Source organism: Paroedura picta, chromosome 4 (assembly GCF_049243985.1).
Source record: "Paroedura picta isolate Pp20150507F chromosome 4, Ppicta_v3.0, whole genome shotgun sequence".
In the NCBI taxonomy this organism is placed as follows: domain Eukaryota; kingdom Metazoa; phylum Chordata; class Lepidosauria; order Squamata; family Gekkonidae; genus Paroedura; species Paroedura picta.
In genome coordinates, this window is record NC_135372.1 from 129,324,413 (window position 1) to 129,347,090 (window position 22,678).

Here is a 22,678-nt window from a genome sequence, read left to right on the forward strand (position 1 = left end):
TTATACTTTATCTTGATGTAAGCCGCTGGGGGCTGACTACGTTGGGAGGGGCAGGGTATAAATTAAAATATCCTTATCCATGGTTCCTCTATATATTTGTGAAACAGCCTGGAGGGGGGGGGATTGGACGTGTCCGGCTGTCCAAGTTGGAATAGGACCAATCAGGTTCAGCCAGCAAAGCTGGCTGCACCCTGATTGGCCCTGCCCTTGCAGCTCCCGCCCTCTATCCCTGGACTCTAGCATCTTTGCTCTCAGACGTGCCTCAGTGCCTGGAGCCAGCAGCAAGTAAGGGGAGAGGGCCCTGGGCAAAGAGTCGTGGTGGAGGGCTTGCTAACGAGGGCCTCTTGGCCTGCTAAGCAGGGCCTGCTAATGAGAACTTCCCAGCCTGCTAGGCTGGGCCTGCTAATGAGGTCCTCCCTGCCTGTTGACTGTCTGTTAAGGAGCTCTGTCCCAGCCAGCCCCCGCCTGCCCCACTTGATCCGGCTGCGAGCTGCGGCCCAAAGCCACCTTAAGCTGCCTGTCCAGGGGAGGGGGCACTTTCAAGGGCTTTGAAGCTAGTAAACAAATAAATACATATTGACATCAATCAAGCTGTTGGACAAGGCACTAGGGGGCCTGGTTTCAAATCCTAGTTCTGCCACAAAGCTTACTGGGTCATCACAAACTCTGAGCCTATCCTACTTCACTGGGTTGTTGAAAAGACAAACTAGAGGGGAGAGCCATGCATGTAGTCATGTACACTTGCAGGAAAGACATGTTAAATGTATCAGTAGAGCAACCCAAGTCCTTTTGTTATGGATAGTTACAAATTCAGCTTGTCAGTGGAGGTTGACAGGGTCTTTGGGAGTGAGGGCTACCTATTGTGCTCTTGGCCAGAGGAGAAGAATTAATGTGCGGCGAGGGGATTGTCCCGTGGAGTTCCACAGGGTTCTATCCACTCACCTGTGCTCTTCAACGTGTTTATAAGGCCAGGGAATGAGATCTTCTGAAGCTTTGGAACTGGGGCGTATCAGTACCCAGATGACATTTAGCTTGAAATTTCAATATCCAAGCATCTAGATGTGTCTACCCGGGCTCTGAACCATACTCTGAGTTTCCGGTCAGGAGGCTAAGGCAGAACAAGCTGGAGCTGAATCCACAAAAGACAATATTTTTTAGAAAAAAGATGTATTTAGAGGGGGGAAATACTACATAGAAGAAGAAGAAGAAGAAGAAGAAGAAGAAGAAGAAGAAGAAGAAGAGTTAGTTCTTATATGCCACTTCTCTCGACCTGAAGGAGTCTCAAAGCAGCTTACAATTGCCTTCCCTTTCCTCTCCCCACAACAGACACCCTGTGAGGGAGGTGAGGCTGAGAGAGCCCCGATATTACTGAAGAAGAAAAGTTGGTTCTTATATGATGCCTTTCTCTACCAGAAGGGATCTCAAAGCAGCTTACATTCGCCTTCCCTTTCCTCTCCCCACAACAGAAACCCTGTGAGGTAGGTGAGGCTGAGAGAGCCCTGATATCACTGCCCGGTCAGAACAGGTTTATCAGGGCTGTGGTGAGCCCAAAGTCACCAGGTGGTTGCATGTGGGGGGAGCATGGAATCAAACCCAGCTTGCCAGATTATAGGTCCACGCTCCTAACGAGTACACCAAGTTGGCTCTCTGCACCAAGCTGGCTTTCTACATTACATACTACAGAACTGATACATGACAAAGATATGCATAAGGCTGGCCGTTGACAGAATTCTAATGTTGATGCATTGTACATCAAATATGTAAGTTTTGCCATTGTCCCATATTCTGTCAGTTTATTTATCCAGTCTGTGATGTCTGGTGAGAACACTTCTTTCCATCTTGATGCATAAAGGATCTTAGCAGCTGTTACCATATATTTTTACACTTTTTAAATATTATACAGTACCATATTTAATAACATCCATTTTGGATCCAGTACATATTTAACTTTCAGTACCTTTTGCATCTCATCATGAATCATAATCCAATATTTCCTTACTTTCTGGTAAAGGTAAAGGTAAAGGTATCCCCTGTGCAAGCACCGAGTCATGTCTGACCCTTGGGGTGACGCCCTCTAGCGTTTTCTTGGCAGACTCAATACGGGGTGGTTTGCCAGTGCCTTCCCCAGTCATCACCGTTTACCCCCCAGCAAGCTGGGTACTCATTTTACCGACCTCGGAAGGATGGAAGGCTGAGTCAACCTTGAGCCGGCTGCTGGGATTGAACTCCCAACCTCATGGGCAGACAGATTCAGACAGCATATCGCTGCCTTACCACTCTGCGCCACAAGAGGCTCTTACTTTCTGGTAGGTACACCATATACAACGACATTTTCAACATTTGCTATTATAACTCAGCATTTCTATGCAAGACAATATTGCTGCTGATTAGCAAGGCTGATGTTTTAGAGCAGGGGTAGTCAAACTTCGGCCCTCCAGATGTTCATGGACTACAATTTCCATGAGCCCCTGCCAGCGAATGCTTGCAGGGGATCCTGGGAATTGCAGTCTATGGACATTTGGAGGGCCACAGTTTGACTACCCCTGTTTTAGAGGGATGGGATCCACTTGTGATGGATGGAGTGGAGTTGGCATCTACAAAGCAAATTAAGAGTGTGGGTGTGCTCGTGGACCCAACCTTACTATCTGAAAAACAGAGTGGTGTAGTGGCTTTGCACACCTTCTCTCACCTGCATCCGGCAGTCACCAAATTTTACCCTTCTTAGACTCAGTGGATGTGGCCATACCAGTCTATGTTTTTGTAACCTCATGGTTGAACTACTATACATTGGGCTGCTCTTAAAGACTGTCCAGAAATTTCCTCTGGGTCAGAAGGAGGCAGACCAACTATGATTAAAGTTAGCTACAGGAACATGTCCTGCCTGTCTTAATTTTAAGAGATACATGAGATTCCTGTCCTTTTTGGAGCTGAAATCAAAATGGTAATGCCTCACAGCTTGGTGTAGTGAGGAGAGCCAGCTTGGTATAGGGGTTAGGAGTTGCTTCTAATCTGGCAAACCGGGTTTGATTCTGCACGCCCCCACATGCAGCCAGCTGGATGACCTTGGGCTCACCACAGCCCTAATAAAGCTGTCCTGACTGAGCAGTAATATCAGGGCTCTCTCAGCCTCACCCACCTTACAGGGTGTCTGTTGTGGGGAAAGGAAAGAGAAGCCACTTTGAGACTCCTTCGGGTAGAAAAGTGGCATATAAGAACCAACTCTTCTTCTTCTTCTTCTTCTTCTTCTTCTTCTTCTTCTTCTTCAACATGTCTATATGACCATCTCCTTCCCTATATCCCTCTGGATTCAAACCTGGGTCTCCCAGATGCTTGTCCAGTATTCTAACCAAGAGTTACTGACATAGTCATAGCATGGTTACTCCTTTTGAATTTGCCGTATCAACTGAGAGATAGGGGATCTTGTACGGATGCAACAGATGTAGGAGAACAAGGCAGAGTTGAGTATCAATGAAAGAACTGACGTGTGTGGAGCTTTAAGCCCAGTTGGGATGAGGCTGATCCTTAATTTCCAGGGTTAATCTCAGAAACCAAATACAGTGGGAAATTGGTCCCCTCTTATTAATAATGCATTCATTTAAAAATGATAAAAGGCTTGTATCTTTCTGGTGTCATGGCCAATGTCACTTCTCACTTGTGTGACTGGCACTTGCTATAGGCTCAGGAATGCCAATTAGAATTAAAGCCACTATTTTAAATTATATCTCCTGGCAAGAACTAAAGAGAATTTCAGAGTGATGGGTCTGTATCTGCGTAAAATACAAGTGCCTGTCACCAAAGGGAGGTGCGTTTTTGAAGCTTTTCTGACAGTACCGCTTTCTGTTGAGTTTGGGACACTGCTGCTTTCAAAAGCAGATTGACCAGTTTGGTGGGGTAGGGTATGAAGCATCCCCCAGGCTAGCTGTTTTCACAATAACCAAATTCAAGTCCAGTAGCATCTTCAAGGAGCCTCTTGTGGGGCAGGGTGGTAAGGCAGCCGACATGCTGTCTGAAGCTGTCTGCCCATGAGGCTGGGAGTTCAATCCCAGCAGCCGGCTCAAGGTTGACTCAGCCTTCCATCCTTCCGAGGTCGGTAAAATGAGTACCCAGCTTGCTGGGGGGTAAACAGTAATGACTGGGGAAGGCACTGGCAAACCACCCCATATTGAGTCTGCCATGAAAACGTTAGAGGGTGTCACCCCAAGGGTCAGACATGACTCGGTGCTTGCACAGGGGATACCTTTACCTTTACCTTTAGCATCTTCAAGACCAACACTTTCAAGAATTAAAGCTTGCTTCATCAGATTTGATTGGGAATTAAGATCTCTGAGTTCTTATTTAATTTATGTTATTTATTAACTTACATACAGACTGGTCTCCCATATTTCTTGGGAAATTTGGGGAAATCCAGGAGTGATGCCTGGGAAGAGAACTCTGTGAAGATGGGATGTCATAAACTCTACCTTTCAAAGCTGTAATTTCCCCCAGGGTGAACTGATCTGTGCTGTCTGGAGACCAGCTGCAATGGAGGTTGATAACACCAGGAGGCCCCACCTGGAGACAGGTAACACTAAGAGTATACCACTCATCTCAACGACGTGCCAAAAAGCAGCATAGTTTGAATTCTGCCCATGGTAGCAGCCGCACATAAAGAAATGCCTCTATGCGTGCTTCTGGCAGTGAAAATCATCAAAAACCCTGCTGCCGTGCCACCACCAGAAACCTTTGACCCCATAAACGTCAACATTTATTCCTAGACACAAATGCGAAGAGTGATGAAGAGTCAAATGCATTTGCCGTAATACAAATATCTTTGAATCACTTGACAGGAGATGCAAATGCCCTTCAAAAAAAATCTCAGGACGCGGTCCAACTAGCCGCTATACAGCGGAAAGACCTGTGGATGTCTCGGAGACTCCTGGAGGAGTAACTAAAGGTAAGGATGCAGCCTTCGGTCTCTAATTACGTCTACGGAATCTGGCTCCACATGTATAGGAGTCATTTAAAATTCTTTTTCCATTAACACAAGCTCATTCCGCCTTACATTCCATTCTTGGAACATGTATACCTCGCATTGATTTACACTTTAGTAGTAATAACTTTTGGCTATTAGAGAGCTCTTATTATCCTTTTTAAAAAAATTGGCTTCAAGCATTTGGAGACCCGTCTCTGAGCCTCATGGAACAGAAAGGATCCCAAGGCAGAGATTCTGTGTGAAGGCTACTGTAATGCCCTCATCACTTCCCATAACACGGCGCATATTTCCGTAATAGAAGTACATATTACTTTAGCAGGCTGATGCTATTATTCAAAACACAGAGACAATAAATTTTGTTCAAATTCCAGGAGTGTAATTTCGCTGTCGGAGGATCCAGATCCTTAAGTAATATGATTGCTTTTGACTATTAATGCAAATATTATTCCACCTCTTGGCAGCAGGGCATAGTCTAGCTACTGGCTTCTTTATGAGCCTTAGGTGGTGTCTGTTCGGCTTAACTAGTAACTGTAGTGAAAACTAGATCTGGGTTTAAACTGGGCCAGAGGTTTGGGGAACTGTCGTGATGGCAAAGTCGTGCATTGATCACCATCATGCTGTAGTCCAGGGCCTAGTCTGCACACATAGGATAATGCACTTTCAATGTGCTTTGGCAGCTGGATTTTCCTGTGTGGAACAGGAAAATCTACTACGAAAGTGCATTGAAGATGCATTATCTATTGTGTGCAGACTAGTCCCAGGGCTTCGATGCAGTCCTGTTTTGTGCAACAGCCTTGTGCAATGTGTAGCAGACCTTGAGGGAAACATGCATTGTTAGACACATCTAGCCAAGTACAATGGAACTCAGATGAACATAGAGTGTGAACACAGGTCCTGATATGCATCACCAATGGCCATGTACATATAGGACACTGTGACATATATCTTTTTATTTTTTATTTATTCTTACATTTTTTCCCACCGCTCTTGGCAACCTGGCTCCTAGAGAGTTACGAGTTAATGATCCCAATACAATGAAAACCCAACCACAGTTAAAATACACAAAAGGAATAGCCCCCAACAAAAGCGTCATAAACCCTCCCCCCCAGAATCCCACCCTCCACGAATCCCAGCCAGCCAGCTCACATCTAGCATTTTTATGGGGGACAGAAATGTCTTTTATGGAAATGAACTGTTTTAGATATAGCCACTGATTCTTCTTATTCCTGTTTCAAAGAGGGATTTCTCTTTATCGAGAACTCAAGGCACCCTGTTGTAACTTTAGACCTTGCAACTGCTTTATGCTGCGTGCCACATGGTAGTACTTTGGCAGTTGAATTGGGAAGCCTCTGAGTATCAACAGAGTGACATTTTGCAGAACTTTTCTTTTCACTGGCAGTTTTCAAGCAAAGGCTGGACAGATCCTTATCCTGGCTACGTTAGGCTGATCCTGCACTGAGCATGGGGTTGAACTAGATGGCCTGCATGGCCCCTTCCCAACTCTATGATTCCCACTTCAACTCTCTTTGAATTTCTTTTTGATCAAATCAAAACTGAGTAGAAAAAGCTCCAAATTCCTAAGAAGAGGGAAAGGAAAGGACTATGGGATTTCAGTGGGGAAACTGGGTAGACAGGAATTAAGAGCATTTCTCTTAGCAACACTACATGTATCTTTAGACACAAAAGGCCTTGAACTAGGAAATCAAATCTGGGTATGAGACTTATTTTAATTAGCCACCTGAATATGGACAGAGTGACTTTTTAGCCACAGGAAGCCCGATCCGATAGTCACTTATTTGGCAATGAGTGAGCTTAAAACTTGCTTCTGGGCTATTTTAACATCTTAGGCCATCCTGGCGATGAATTGTTTGTTCAAAGGCCTCAGAACCCTCTTCAGGATCAGAAGAGAAAGGTGTGAGCTCAAAGTTCACCAGCAAACTATCTCGACTCAAAAGAGGGCAGCTTTTCAGGAGGAGGAAGGTTTTCATGAAAGGTCCCCTCATATCACGTTTTATTTGGCCTTCATTGGGTTTGATCAACTGGAAGAATTCACAGGAGAGTCACAGAATCCGAACAGATTCCCCCACACCCCACCTTTTCCCTAAGTTCCTCCCTGAGGATCAAAATAGGACTGAAAGCAGAATTTGCCTTACAATGGGAGCTGCAATGAGGGGGAAACAAACAAAATCTCTTTCCCTCTTTCACAGTGCTGAAGATAGAATCATAGAATCATAGAGGTGGAAGGGGCCATACAGGCCATCTAGTCCAACCCCCTGCCTAATTCAGGCTCAGCCTAAATCATCCAGGATAAGGCGGGGGGGGGGGCTCACCACCTCGTGAGGCAGTCAATTCCACTGCTGAATTACTCTGTGAACATTTTTTTTCCTGATAACTAGACGATATCGTTCTCCACATAGTTTAAACTCATTACTGTGGGTCCTCTCCTCTGCTGCCAACAGGAACCTCTGCCGTCGATATTCCTCCTTCATCAACAAAACTGTTTAATTTGAATTCAGTGCCATCTTTTCTTAGTAAGTCCAGTTCATTAGAGGAAACGAATGATTTAAGATAGATAACTTATTCCAAAGATATAGGATTATAAATCAGTCATATGACTGTTAGAAGGGCTTTGTGGAGTTTCATAGTAGTTCACACTGGGAAAGACCAGAGAGGGGACGATTCTTGTTATTGGCTTGTTCGGTAAGATGTTGGTGCTCGAAATTTCCACTTAAGTCTACAAGCAGTTCATTTGCAAAAATAAAAGAAACAAAGTGTAAAGTCTCCGCCAAAACGCTTGACACTGCAAGTAAAGAGAAGAGTGAGGCTTCCAATAAATATAATTCACTCTTTAAAAAAAAAAAATATCTCATCCATTCAGTTAAAATTTAAAAGTATTAGTGGCATTTATCTGGCTGTCTATCTCTCTGTCTCCTTTTTATTTTGTCTGTCTTCCCCCTGTTTGTATTTTGTGTGAAATTTCCAGAGATGAATCCCATTTTCTGTTAATTCAATGGCTGTCATCTTGCATTACCTCATGCAGCCCAGATCACAACAATGAGATCTTAGAGCTTTAAATTAATAATATTGCAACACATCACTCCGTTAAAGGGCTGTATTCATCCATAGCATGCCAGCTCTCAGGTACCTTTAGCCTGCGGTCTGATGCCTTCTGTCGTTAGATTGGGCTGGAATTGCACAAATCTAGTTGCAAACAATCTATAATTGGTAACTTGACTACTCCGTGGCCACAAGGGGGGAAAAAACACATTAATTTAATATGGTGTTGAGATTTTAACAAGGTGATTTTTGGTTTTTTTAAAAATAAAATAGTTGGGGGAGGGGGAAAGCTTTAGGGAGTTGGAGATCTGTGCTTTCTGAGTGGCGTTTTCCACACCTACAAATACATACTGACAGACAAGTATATTGCATTGCAATTACCTTACATACAATGTCAGCTAAAAGCTACATGTAAAGCCAGAATCTTAGATTAGCTAGGCATCAGGGAATGGACTATAGATTCCATTAACTATTAAAAGTTGAAATTAAATTTTATAGCCATTAATTCCGAAGAGCCAAGGGGCAGGGGTAGGGGGAAGAATCGGTGTGTGAGTAAATCATCAAAACCACTAAAAATTCAAGAAGGAATAACACATTATGCCTAGAGGAAAATAACACACAAGATCAAAACTGCTTCCTATTGAACATTTACTGTTGTTATTCAGGCATCTTTTTCCTTACTATGTTTTTTTTTTTTTTCCGGTCATGTCGAAACAAATGTCTTACTGAGAATCAGCTTAGCTGGAGCGAGAGAAAAGATACAGGGAGCTGAAGAAAGAGAGAAAAGGAATATACCTACATTCATATCCTCGGGGACAGCACAACATTTTAATGATATAAAGCATATGCATATCTAGGAATATCTTCTGTCTGTTCTTTAATCCTGGCCTCAGATCCCATAAGACTTGTATTTACGCATAAGTCTAGGATGCATTCAGTAAACAGGCAGTGAAATTTGTATATGGGCTTCATTAAGGGTGGTTGCCAATTGTCAAATTAGTTTCAACCCAACCTGCTGAGTGTAAATGCAAATTTACCACCTTTGGCGCTGCCTTACTTTACAACAATTGATTTATGTTTGAGTGAGAAAAGGGTCTTTTAAAAAAAAAAAGGAAAGAAAGAAAGAAAGGGAAAGGGAAGTAGTCGTCTTTTGAAGCTTTTCTATCTATGCCTGGGTGCCTTTGTCCAGGTGTCTTGGGGGCTCTTCGGCTGCAATTTTGATTTTGTGTTCCCAAAGCCTTGGAGAGTCAATCCAGGTAACTTAAAAGTGCGATATAATCAGAACGGATTTGGAAATAAAGTCTTTGCCTTGTCACATTAATGCGGCCCTATCAAGTGGCAGTTTATCAAGAGGCAGCTCACAAGGTTTTAATGAGCATGCTGCCTGTTCTTGTACAATACTAATTAATCCCATTTTTTCCACACCAGTGTGATTGCTTCATGAAACCCGCATTGTTTTATGCTCAGCAGCAAAGCGGGCTCTCGCTGATTAAATCTCCTTCCCAGTGCTGGAGCCTGACAACTGAATTATACCTTGCTCAAAATAATAATGGGTATCAGCTAATAAATACGGTTTAACACACACAAAACTATGCAGCCAAAATCACACTACAAAATAGGAGTTTGACTTATAGGCACAGCAGTGTTTCATTAAACATCCGTATTATAATTCACTGGTTTTCCAACTGATGTAATAACTTAATTGATGAGAACAAAGACAAGCTTATTTATTCACCCAATTGCTTGCTTCTTGACTAACGTGTCCCTCTCCCCCCCCTTTTTTTCTTCTTCTTCCCCCTTTGGCGTTATTGTGGAAATAAATATGCAATATTCTTTTTATAGAAGTCTAATTTAGGCCCCCTTTCTTCCCCCCCCCCCATTGAGAAATCAACATCACAATCTGTTTCTGACAAGTTCTTGCTACAGAGTAGCAAAGGCTCATTATGATAAGACAGCATCGTGTTGTTTACCCTAATGCCAAGGCCTTCTAGCAAAGGTGAAAGAAGAGTTGTGCTTCAGGCAGTTAATAAGGAATAATTGCCTGCAACTTTTCATTAGAATGTTCTGGAAAGCTAGAATTTACTTTTGTCCACCATCCCCCTCAGCCTTCCAATGGTTTTAGCCCTAAACCAAAAAAAGAAAACAAAGAAGAAAAAAAACAACCCCCCAAAACCCACCTCATGATCCAGTCAGGAGTGTGGCCCCCCTTCTCCTCACACTATGGCAGTGGTTCTCAACCTTCCTGATGTCGTGACTCTTTCATTTCCTCATGTTGTGGTAACCCCCAACCATAAAAATATGTAAGTGTTCTTTCACAGAAATTAAATTGAAGCCGACCAATAGCGTGAAGATCCATTGCTCATGACTGTATATAAATTGGGTTTTTTTCTAGGGTTTCTCAGTTCAGTTCTGTCCCACCATGCTGATCTCGCTCTTTTCTGCTGCTCCAGACAGATTAACGCTCTGTCTCAATCTACCCCGCAAGGCTGTCCTGTGGATGGCGCCCTCCCGGCCAAGCTGCTTGCCCTGCCGCGACCCCTGTGAAACGGTCGTTTGACCCCCAAAGGGGTCCCGACTCCCAGGTTGAGAATCACTGCTCTATGGGCTGATGTAGATAACCATTTACCCCTCACTAGTACCTACATATCCCTTAACCATTTGATAGAAAGATTCCGGGAGCTAGATAACAAATGAAACTATGCTAGGGTAAGATACTTCATCCTTAATATCTGGTCATCTGAGCATAGGATTTCCAGACTCCGGATATGGTGTAGAGATTTCCAAGAATCATAGCTGACTTCCAGACTATAAAGATCAGTCCCCCTGGAGAAAATGGCTGCTTTGGAGATGGATTTGATAGTATTATACCCTACTGAAGTCCCTGCCCTACTCACATCCCACTTTCCCCATGCTCCACCCCAAATTTCCAGGAATTTCTCAACTTGGAGTTGGCAACCTTAACTGTTGACCAAAGAGCTGAGAAAGGAGTCATGGATCGCCATCAGGTCTAGGCAAGGTGTGTGGGAGAACTATGTGGTTTAGCCACCCAGAGCTTGTAGAAGTTATCTGATTAACTTAAAATCATAGACTAATAGAGTTGGAAGGGACTTCATGGGTCATCTAGTCCAACCCCCTGCACTATGCAGGACACTCACATCCCAATCACTCATCTACTGTAATCAGCTACCCCTTTGCCTTCGCAGAATCAGCCTCTCCGTCAGATGGCCATCTAGCCTCTGTTTAAAAATTTCCAAAGATGGAGAACCTACCACCTCCCGAGGAAGCCTGTTCCATTGAGAAACCGCTCTAACTTGGTATGAGTTGTTTCCTTTTAGGTAGCTTGTTCACCTTGTTATAATGTAAAGATTTTTACCACACATTTGGCATACAGGTATAGCAGAATGTGTGGTAAAATGGCCATATATCCAAACATTCGTTTTTCCATGTTGTTTCATTCAGAACGTAATACGTTTCCATTTGGGCTGCCTGTCTCCATCCAGAGACTAAATCGAATTAAGAATGTTATGGAAACTGAAGAATTCCTGAGGGGAGGAAAGAGCACGTGCAGAATTTTGTGCTGAGGTCTCTTTTCCTCCAAGAAACTTTTTGAGACTTGTATTCTTAACGCTGTGACAACAAGTGTTAAAAAAATTACCTTGATGTGTTTTACATAGCTCAAGAATCCCTATTCTACAGTTCGACGAGGCCTTCCTGGTTGGATATGCTCCAGGGAGCCAATAAAAGAGAAAAAGCCAGTCTTAATGTTGACCATAATAGTGATTTATAAGAGGGCTAGCTTCAGATGCAAAGAAGGGCCATGTTTATTATTTATTTCCCTCCTTTCCTACAATGCTTACTACCTTACTACTCACCTCGCAGTCAAATAGGATGGAAAGGGGATAAGAGCTGTACAAGTATCGATTCAGCATTGCTGTCTCAGTAATTAAAGGGAGGAGGTTACGTTTCCTATGTAAGACAAAATCAGGGAATGTCTGTGAAAGTTCTTTGTTTGAAAAAGTAAACCGTATGCTTAGATTGGATGGAACGCATGGGTTATGAGACTGACTCACAAGTCACAAAGTCTTGGGCTCAAATCTACTTCCTTTTGTTGTAAACAATGGTCTTGAGAAAGTTTTTTTCTCTTTCTGTCTGGATCCATCTATTGTTGGAGGCTGTCTTATCATGATTTATTGACTAGGGATAGAGTCCATTGCATTCAGGAATACAGCGGGCTCTAGATTGGGGGGTGGGGGGTGGAAGAACTCTGTGGATGGCCTTCCCCTCCCCCCAAGACCTGGAAAGGCTGCAGTCTGGAGGCCCCTGAGGAAGGGAACTCCATGGCAAGGGCAGCTCTCATGTGGCAGGAATCTTCAGCCTTGGAGCCTCGGAGGAAAATGGAAGGAGGAGGGGGTGGGGGACGGAAAGTGATTGGCTGGCTGCTGGACAGACAGGCAAGCCAGTTGGAGGAGGAGGCACTCAGGGGTGGGACAGTCACCCTGATTGGGTGTTAAGCATTGAGTGGCACTTAAGCCATGAGATGCGCTCCTCCTCCAAGGCCTTACCAGAAATATTATTTGGAACAGTTTTGTAACTCTCCTTTCCTGTGGCGCTCAAGACAATTTAAAATTCCAGTATTAAAACACACAAAATATAATAAAACCACATTTTAGAAAAGACTTGCAACTTAAACCCTTGTAAAGCTCTTGTAAATAAAAGGGATACCCCCTAAACAATTTTAAACAGTGACCTCCTCATGTCTGCAGGGTGCCTGTTCCATAGGGTAGGAGGTACTATAGAAAATGCATACACTTTAGTAAATACCCAGAAAGCCATCTTAAGTCAGGGAACAGCTAGGAGAAGACAACCAAAAACGTGCCATTGGTCAAATGTATCCGGGGGGGGGGCACACCAGGCGAAACCAAGTGGTGTGGGTAGTGATTCTCCTGTAGGTGCTAACAGTAAGACCTCCTCCATCAAGGGAAATGACTGGGGAGGAGAATAAAACCCATTTTAGGGCTATTTTGGTTTCCAAATCCAGCCCTAATCTCTCTCCATGACTTTGCTTCGCAGAAGCAGGGCTTGAAAGGCTCAGCAATATTTTTGTGGTAGCTTAGCAACCCCCAAATAACGACTGAGAGCTCAGTGGGCATTCTTTCCTTAAAGTTACAGGTATTATTTCTATTATATGGAGGAATTTCAATCCCCTGATTTAAAAAAAAAAATCTATTTCAGATTTTTCTGTAAACTTGGAAAGAACTCCAAATCCTTGAGCCAATTTTGTTTTCAGTTCTGCTACCTGGAATCTTTCAGCCTATAGGGCCAAGCCCTAAAATGTGTTCTGCTCTGTTACTTTGAGACAAATCCCAAATTTTTTTTATATCCCTGAAACATTTTAAGGCCAGATCTGTCTGAGCTCTTATTGGCCTTGTGTTCAAATCCAGCAACCCTGCAACAAACTGGAAAAGACTACTCACACACCTTTCTACAGGTGCGTGAGACAACAGCCAGACTATTCCTCATAGGGTTGCCAGCACTGCCTCAGAAGATGCTGGGAAATTTTGAGGGCAGTGCCTTAAGTGCATTGAATTTGGGGACTATATGATGTCACTTCCTGGTGGCACTCTAGGAATTTTTCCTAATATCTTTGGTAAACACCACAAAAACATGGGGAAATTCATTGAGTATTGTTTTCCAGGCATCCTTTCCTAGCTGTTTCTCAATTTCTTGGAAGTATGGGTGGGGACCTGATATTGCTGTAAGGCAAATGGAAAATATAGTTCCTCACAGAGAGAATGTTGTTTCCTATGTAGAAAGACCCATCAGGCAACTGGTAAAGGAAACCAGCAGAAACAGGAAATTGGAATTAAGAGTCCTGCACAATAAACAATAGGGACTAGAAAAAGTGATATGAAGGCAATTATTCGTCTGGACAAGCACATTGTTAGGACAGGAGAACACAGATTTTAAGGATGCCCATCTAGGCCCAATAATTTACAAGGCCTTGCAGAAATGGGTTGAAAAGGGCAGTTACACCCGAACCGCTCTGCAAGAATACTGGTTTAACATCCACCCAAAGTAACCCAATGCTTATCTTGTTTAAATTCCTTCAAACAGCAGTACAGATCCCTTTCCGCTTCATATAGCTTCGCTATTATTGCCTAATAATTTTAAGAAATCTTCCTTCTCTCAAACTAGCAAGTCTTGATTATTCACTGACAGCAGTTGGCTGACTTGGACACTACACAACATGTCATTTCCCCCCCAAAATGCTTACCCAGAATCTTAGAAACTGTTAGAAATTGTTTTGAAACCTGGCATACTTTTTAATCATGCTAATTCCATCAAGGGAGCCAAACCTGATTAAGCTTGGCTCAGCCACAAACTCTTGATCGTGGTGGTAGGGGAATTTAATGAAGCTAGATATGCCTTTTCTTTCTTTCTTTCTTTCTTTCTTTCTTTCTTTCTTTCTTTCTTTCTTTCTTTCTTTCTTTCTTTCTTCTCTCCCTCTCTTCCTTCCTTCCTTCCTCCCTTCCTTCCTTCCAAAGTGGGAAATATTCAGGATTTCAGTTTGATAGTATTCTATATTTAAATATATCTTTATGAGGTTATTAAATACCACTTTTCCTTCAGGAAGTTCTGGATGTCATACATGGCCTGTCCTTATCCTTTAGTCAAGTAAATTGGACTAAGAGGCAGTGACTGGGCAGAGGTCACCCATGAACTTCATGCCTGAGTCTAACATAACTTGTAGCCTGGATTAGGTAACCTTTGGTTGCTATTTACCTGCTCTTGGTTGCATCCTAAAACCTATATCCTGATGAAGTCAAAAACAGTTTAACTGCTGAACTCCCCCCCCCCCACTCAAGATTCCTTTCTACATATTCCTCTACAGACTGTGATGGTGAATATTCAATAATTATTTAGCGAATGGGCTGAGGCTCAGAGACTATTTGGTGAACATCTGCTATTCAGTGTCAGCCTCCGACACTTAGGGGCTTTACGCACCGGGATCTTTGTTGCAAATCGGTCACTGAATGAAAAATCGCCATTTAAAGTAGTGGAATTCGTCGTTATGCATACCTGCCTTTGTGGTGGAATCCAGTTGCGTTTTGTAGCGTTTCCCACAGGCTTCCGGTCTCGGCAGAAATCGCTAGAAAGGAAGCGCTATTGCCGAGCTGTCCCGCCCCTGGCCGTCAAGCAGCCAATGGGCAGCAGTTAGCATGCTCCCAAACAGCCCCTTTCCCTTTAAGAAAGGTTTTTTTTTAAAAAAAAAAACAGACCCATAGCAACGAATCTGGGTAGATTCGTTGCAACAGAGAGACCCATCCAGCTGCCTGGTGTGTTTGAGCTGTCGTTTGATCGTTTGATCGTTGCCACGCTTCCTCCGAGTGAACCCCCCCCCCTCACGGGCCCGATTTTCGGCTGAATGAATGTGTAAAAAAATAAAGGGAAAGTACTTCAGCAAACGTGCTTTTCTGTGGTTTGTGCTTAGTGACTAAAGGGGAGGGACTGAAGCCAGGGAAGCCTCTAAACAGAAAGAGGCTCGCTGGTGCATTTATCCCCACTCGCTCGGAGAAAAAAAAAATGGCGATCGCTTCGCCGGAAGATCAGAGGAGAGAGCCAGGGGGAGGGACTTTGTAGAAACCGCAACAATGTTAACGCACAGGTCTTTTTCGCTAGTGTTGCAGATTGGTTGCAGGACTGTATCGCTTTCCGGAGGGTGAATCCACTTTTGGGGATTTCCCTGAAAGCGTTACAAGGAAGCGCTTTTTGCAGATTGGTTTCAGGTGTGTGGCAGATTGTCGACGTTGTGCAAAACAGCAAATCAGTAGCGTTTTCAATTGGCAACCATTGTGCTATTTTGAAGGCGTGCAAAAAGCCCCTTAGATATTTTGTGGCGGAAATGAACATCTGACGGTGTTTGTCACTTGATTTGTATGCAGTAACTCACCATAATTTGGTGACATTTGTCATTGGGCAGTCAAAACCAGACATTATACTGGCCTGAAAGATGAGTCACCTTATATACGTGTGTGTTGAGTGATGTCAAATCTCTTGCAATCTACAGCAACCCTGTGAATCGGTGCTCTCTAAAACATCTTATTAACCACTTTGCTTTGGTCTCCCAGATTAGAGTCATGACTTATTTCATTGAGTCAACCCAACTCATGTTAGCCCAGTGAATTCCACCATCATAATATCCAGTTCCAAATTAGAATCATAGAAACATGGAGTTGGAAGGGACCTCATGGGTCATCTAGTCCAACCCCTTGCACTATGCAGGACACTCACTACCCTATCGCTTATCCACTGTAACTGGCCACCGTCTTGAACCTTCACAGAATCAGCCTCTCCGTCAGATGGCTATCCAGCCTCTGTTTTAAAATTTCCAAAGATGGAGAATCCACCACCTCCAAAGGAAGCCTGTTCCACTGAGAAACCGCTCTGTCAGGAACTTCTTCCAGATGTTGAGATGGAATTTCTTTTGAATTAATTTCATCCCAGTTTTTCTGGTCCGTCCCTCCAGGGCAAGAGAGAACAGCTCTGCTCCATCCTCTATATGGCAGCCTTTTAAATACTTGAAGATGGTTATCAGATCCCCGCTCAGTTGTCTCCTCTCCAGCCCAAGCAAACCAAGCTCACCCAATGTTGTATTAAATTACTTTAATACAACATCACTTTAGCCATTCATTATGTAGTCCAGATACCTAATCTGTACACAGCTAAGCCTGCTGCCCTCAATGGTTCCTGGCGTTCTTGTCTTTTCCAGGGTCTCTTGTCTTCTCCTAATGTGACCAAAGCATGATACCCTCAGCTTAGTCATTTTAGCTTCTAGGGAGACTTCAGGCTTCATTGATCTAGAACCCACTTATTTATCTTTTTGGTAGTTCATGGTATCCATAAAACTCTCCTCCAATGCCACATTTCAAAGGAATCAACTTTCTTCTCATCAGCTTTCTTCATCTTACGCTGTTATAAATATTATAAGAACTTTATTAATCCAGTCAAACCGGCAAATATGAAATGGTGATGGCATTTGGGGCTTCCCTTGGCCTAAACCTCATTCTGCATTGAAATCGAGGTACTAGAAATGAAAGGAGATGTGTTGGTGATCCAACCATATTCCATCTAGTCCTACATTCTGCTTCACACAGCAGCTGACCAGTTGACCTGCAGGCCCACCAGGCAGGGCAGAAAGAACAAGGTCTCTTCATGTTGCCCCCCGGGATTGGTATTCAGGGACTTCTGGTCATGGAGGTTCCCTTTCTTTGCCATAGCAAGTAATCCATGATGGTAGTCCTTTGTCTAATCCCATTTTAAAGCCATCTATTCTCTTGGTCAGCACAATACCAGTGAATTCTGCCATCAGAATGTCCAGTTACTACTGACTTCAATACAAAATTGAGTTAGCCACTAGGTATATAGTCCAGGTAACTAATTTGTATGCAGCTGAGCTTCCTACGATCCACATTTTCACTGGCTTGAAATTAGCTCCCACTGCCAAAGAGACAGACTACTTTTTGAACCAGACAATGGCTTGCGTCTTCAGTACCTGGTGGTGCCTGCAAGATTTCCTCGAATAACGGCTTGGTGTGATCCGCCTTGAGTTTCATCTGCGAAAAGCGGGCTTTACATGAAATTAATGAATGCATAAATAGGATAACATGCATACTGTGCCACTGTGTCTCTCCTCCCAAATTAATCTGTTTCAATAAAGAGAACAAAAGTTGAGAAAGAAGAACACAGTTCTCTGGTGAAATGAGAGAAATGTGTTTACTTGTTCAGTGGTATGCCTTTTAGTTGCAATATTTTAGGAGCAGTGAAATTATTCAGAAGAAAAAATCTGATACGTGAGATAGACTGGTGAAAAATGTAAAAGGCCATTATCCAAATGTTTATGGATCCTTTTAGCTAATGGATTCAAATGTATATTTCTGCTCTTGTCAACAAGATAATTCGGCAGACATGTTAGGGCTGTGTAGTTCAATTCAGTCCAAGTCTTTTAGGTCTTCTTGTCTAAAGCAAGCATCTTTTCCCCAGGGTAAAAAACACAAAACAAAACAAGAACACTTATGGTATTCATGTAGTTTCCAAGTTAATTTTGTGTGTTTGGGCTGGAGACAATGATTTAGATGCTCAGTTTCATTTCTGTAATGTCTTGTCTTTCCTGAAGCAGACAGTCCGTGGTGTGTTTCAATTTAAATACAGCAGTATTAAAAATAAAGGAGTCACTAAAAACAATTTACTATGTTTTTACCACATACATTCCCAACTACTAAACTATACTATCCATCTCTGTCTGCGAAAACGTGCCACCTGATTTTTACGAATTTCCTCCTGAGAAAGAGCTCCGTTTTGGACCTCGGTATCATAGAATCATTGAATCATAGAGTTGGAAGGGGCCATTCAGGCCATCTAGTCCAACCCCCTGCTCAACGCAGGATCAGCCCTAAGCATCCAAAAGCATCCAAGGAAAGTGTGCATCCAACCTTTGCTTGAAGACTGCCAGTGAGGGGGAGCTCACCACCTCCTTAGGCAGCCTATTCCACTGCTGAACTACTCTGACTGAAATTTTTTTTCCTGATATCTAGCCTATATCGTTGTACTTGTAGTTTATACCCATTACTGTGTGTCCTCTCCTCCGCAGCCAACGGAAACAGCATCCTGCCTTCCACCAAGTGACAACCTTTTAAATACTGAAAGAGGGCTATCATGTCCCCTCTCAACCTCCTTTTCTCCAGGCTGAACATTCTCAAGTCCCTCAACCTATCTTCATAGGGCTAGGTCCCTTGGCCCCAGATCATCTTCATCGCTCTCTTCTGTACCCTTTCAATTTTATCTACGTCCTTCTTGAAGTGAGACCTCCAGAACTGCACACAGGACTCCAGGTGTGGTCTGACCAGTGCCGTATACAATGGGACTATGGCATCTTGTGATTTTGATGTGATGCCCCTGTTGATAGCCCAAAATGGCATTCGCCTTTTTAAACTGCTGCATCACACTGCCTTAATATGTGTTGAATAAAAATGGAATCTTAAGCACAGATATATACTTCAAAGTCCATCGATTTAGAAGGGTATAACTTTTTAGGATTGCACTGTGAATTATTTATTTGTTTGTTTATTATTTAGACTTATAGACCGCCACACTCAGCCTGGCTGGCTCATGGTGGTTTACATAAAGAGCATAAAAACATTAAAAACTTTGGAGAGTTATGCAGTTTGGGACAGATTTCTATCCAGTGCTGGAAAGGGCAGCCTTGATTTGGGCTTTCTCAAACATTTGGATTGCCGTTCCTGTCATTTTGTGTGTGATAGGTTTGGGAATGAATGTCAGGGGCTTTATCAAATCATAAATTGCAAAGTGCCACATAGTCTTTTTCTGAGCCTCAAAGGCTGCGCTATTCAGCATTCTTCAGGGGGTTGATACTGATTCTCTCATGATGCCTGGGCCCCTGCGGGCCACAAGGAGACAGCATGCTTAGCAGAGAAAGAATAAAGCTGCCTCTCAAGATTTCGCCCTCTATTTCAAAAGAGGATTGGAATTTCCAAATCTTATCACTTCTCTCTGTCCCTATCAGTCTGCTTCCTGAAGATGGCATAAAAACATATGTCCATTGCACCCACAGCTGCAGGTGGTACCAGAAGGGGCTTTGTGAACAGGAGGGAATGGTGCTCACCACTTCTCATATCTGCCCTCCTTGCTGCAGCAGCCACTCCATTCCCATTTCTATTCCCTTTCCTCCACTTGGCAATCACATGAGGACCTCGACACCCCAGAACACACTCTTTCCCCAGAATCCCCCTTTCCCCTCACTGAAATGTACCTGAGCAATGAAAGGGGGGAAGCCCTGAAAGGGGAGGGTGAGATAATGGTTCACAGTAGCCCACAGAGCTTAGCTATACCTCCTCCCCCATGAACATTCCCATGTGTGTTCAACCCACAGATTCCCATCTCAGCAGGAATAAAACCCTGTTTTGGTCTCCCAACCTTGATTAGGGGAGAAAACACTAGGAATGGTATAAATTATCCTAGAGTGCTGCACCAATCCTTATCCATGGTTCCTTTATATATTTTGAAACAGCCTTGGGGGTGGAACGTGTCCAGCTGTCCAAGTTGGAATTGGCCCTGCCCCTGCAGCTCCCGCCCTCCCTCCCTGGACACTAGCCACGTTCCACTCAGACATGCCAGATACACAGAGAGACACACAGAGCCCTGCCAGACCGAACACAAGCCCTCATTCCCTCCTATCGCTCCTGCTGTGAGGGAGGCAGAAAGAGACAGAAAGAGAGAGCTGCCCCAAGCTGCTGATAGAGACACAGAGAGAGCCGCCCCTGCTGCGACGGAGGGAGAGAGACAGAGAGCTGCCCCAAACTTCCCTCCTAATTACCTGCTATGCCTTCTGCTGCAAGGCACACTGAAAGACACACAGCTAGAGGGAGACACACACACACACACACACAGAGACCTGCACCTCCCAGTGTCTCCTGGGTCCTAGCACCCATTACATTCCTGCTTGCAATGGGCTTTCTTGCTAGTAAATAAATAAAGGCCAACACATGTCATTCAGTGCTGGGAGTAAAGTTTGAAAAATGTGTGCCATTGCGAACTCACTGTCAATTCTGCAAAAAAAAAAAACCCTCTGTAATAAGACCCTACACAGATTATTATAAACCCAGAAGGAATCCAAGACTTATGATATGCTAGCAGCAAAGCCCATAGCACCCAGGAATGCAATGGGCACTAAGATGCTGGCCTGCATTGTCTCCTCCCTGGATACTGGTCATCCTCCCCCTGTTCCCTTCTCAGCCTAGAATGGTGTATGGTGAAGTGGTTAAAGAGAAAGAAAAAGAAGAAAGACGGAGGCAGGGAGAGAGGGAGAGAGGGATGGAGGAAGGACGGAAGGAAGGAATAATGAATTGCCAGGAGCTCCCTGCCCACTGGGGATGCTGGTGGAGTTGCCAACTCCAGGTTGGGAAACTCCGGGAGATTTGGGAACGGAGCTTGGGGAGGACAGGGACATGAGTGGAGTACAGTGCCACAGAGTTCATCATCCAGAGCATCTATTTACTCTGGGATCACTGATCTCTGTAGTCTGGAGATAAGCTGTGATTCCCGGAAATCCTCAGATCCTTCCTGGAGGTTGGCATCTCTAATTAAAAAATGAACTTTATGAGGCTGCAGGAATAACTTGCTTTATAATCAAGTGGAGTCAGGGCCAAAGTACTTGTTGAATTTTGCAACTGGTCAAGTTTGGACTCTATAGACCTGGCTCCCTTTCCCCACATGTGCAGTGCCGACCATAATGTGGCAAATAATGCCTCCTCCCACAAGCCATTTCAGCTTGTGAAAAAGGCACATTGTGAAAAGGTATTCCGAGGCACTTCTGACATTTACTGCACAGGCCCTTTCAAATGCCCTTCTTGAAAGCACAATGTGTTTCTTCACCTCCAGATAAGGAAGAGTGTGGCTCTGAAGTGGCAGAAGACTTGTGAGAAAGGACACATTTGTGTTTTGTGCCTCACAGATTGGAAGCTGAAGGAAAGATTCCTAGAAAATCCCCCCCTAATGCTTGCCCACAGCTGTTGATATTTGCAGGGCCTGCTCAGCATATGCCACAAGTGCTCTTGTACTAATCACTTTACCAAGATATGCCAGTCAAAATAGGCAGAAAGAGGATAGTGAGAACGTTTTTTCTCCCTCCCGTGTAATATTAGAACTCAAGGCAGCCCATGGAGTTGATGGGTTCAGGATGGACAAAAGGTGAGCCTTCTCTGATTAAATTGTAGACTGCCAAGGAACATAGGGATAGCCACAAGCATTAATAGGTTTGAAAGAGGGGCATTCAGACTCGTGGAAAGTGAGGTCCATGGAGACTAAAGGAGAGGCAGAAAGCCTTAGAAACCAGTGCTAGGAGGCAACCCTAGAGGAAGGCCTTGGCTTCTATGTCCTGTTCTTGGTCCTCCACAGTAACCAGCTGACCAATGTGTAAGAGATTGTATGGAGCAAAAGGTAACACCTGCAAACCATGTATGTTGAAGAAGAAGAAGAAGAAGAAGAAGAAGAAGAAGAAGAAGAAGAAGAAGAAGAAGAAGAAGAAGAAGAAGAAGAAGAAGAAGAAGAAGAAGAAGAAGAAGAAGAAGAAGAAGAAGAAAAGTTGGTTATATGTTGCTTTTCTTTACCCGAAGAAGTCTCAAAGCAGCTTACCACCGCCTTCCCTTTCCTCTCCCCACAACAAACACCCTGTGAGGTGGGTGAGGCTGAGAGAGCCCTGATATATCTGCTTGGTTAGAACAGCTTGATCAGTGCCGTGGCGAGCCCAAGGTCACCCAGCTGGCTGCATGTGGGGGAGTGCAGAATCGAACCTGGCTTGCCAGATTAGACGTCCGCACTCCTAACCACTACACCAAACTGGCTCTCTACAAGCACTCAACACCAGTCTGTGTGGCTTGGTTCTTTGGCAGGACCCCAGGAAGAGTTCAGAATGGAGCATTAACTAGGTGGCATGAATTTTACTTCATTTTTTAAAAAGTAGGTGAGCAATGCCTGTGGAAATATGAGCGGCCAGAGGGAAAGATGAATGCAATTTCTAATGTCTGTGTGGAAGTCCTACTGTAGCTCCTTAGACCCTCCCAATGACTATCAAAG

At 43.9% G+C, this 22,678-nt stretch overlaps 1 long non-coding RNA gene across 1 annotated transcript in view; it reads left to right on the top strand.

Moving 5' to 3' along the window:
- LOC143836879 (uncharacterized) overlaps window positions 1–22,678 on the top strand; it is a 66,745-nt gene that overhangs the window by 39,394 nt on the left and 4,673 nt on the right. The window contains exons 2-3 of the long non-coding RNA XR_013230808.1: window positions 4,486–4,561; window positions 4,827–4,933. This is a non-coding gene — a long non-coding RNA (uncharacterized LOC143836879). The remainder of the gene's footprint in view (window positions 1–4,485; window positions 4,562–4,826; window positions 4,934–22,678) is intronic.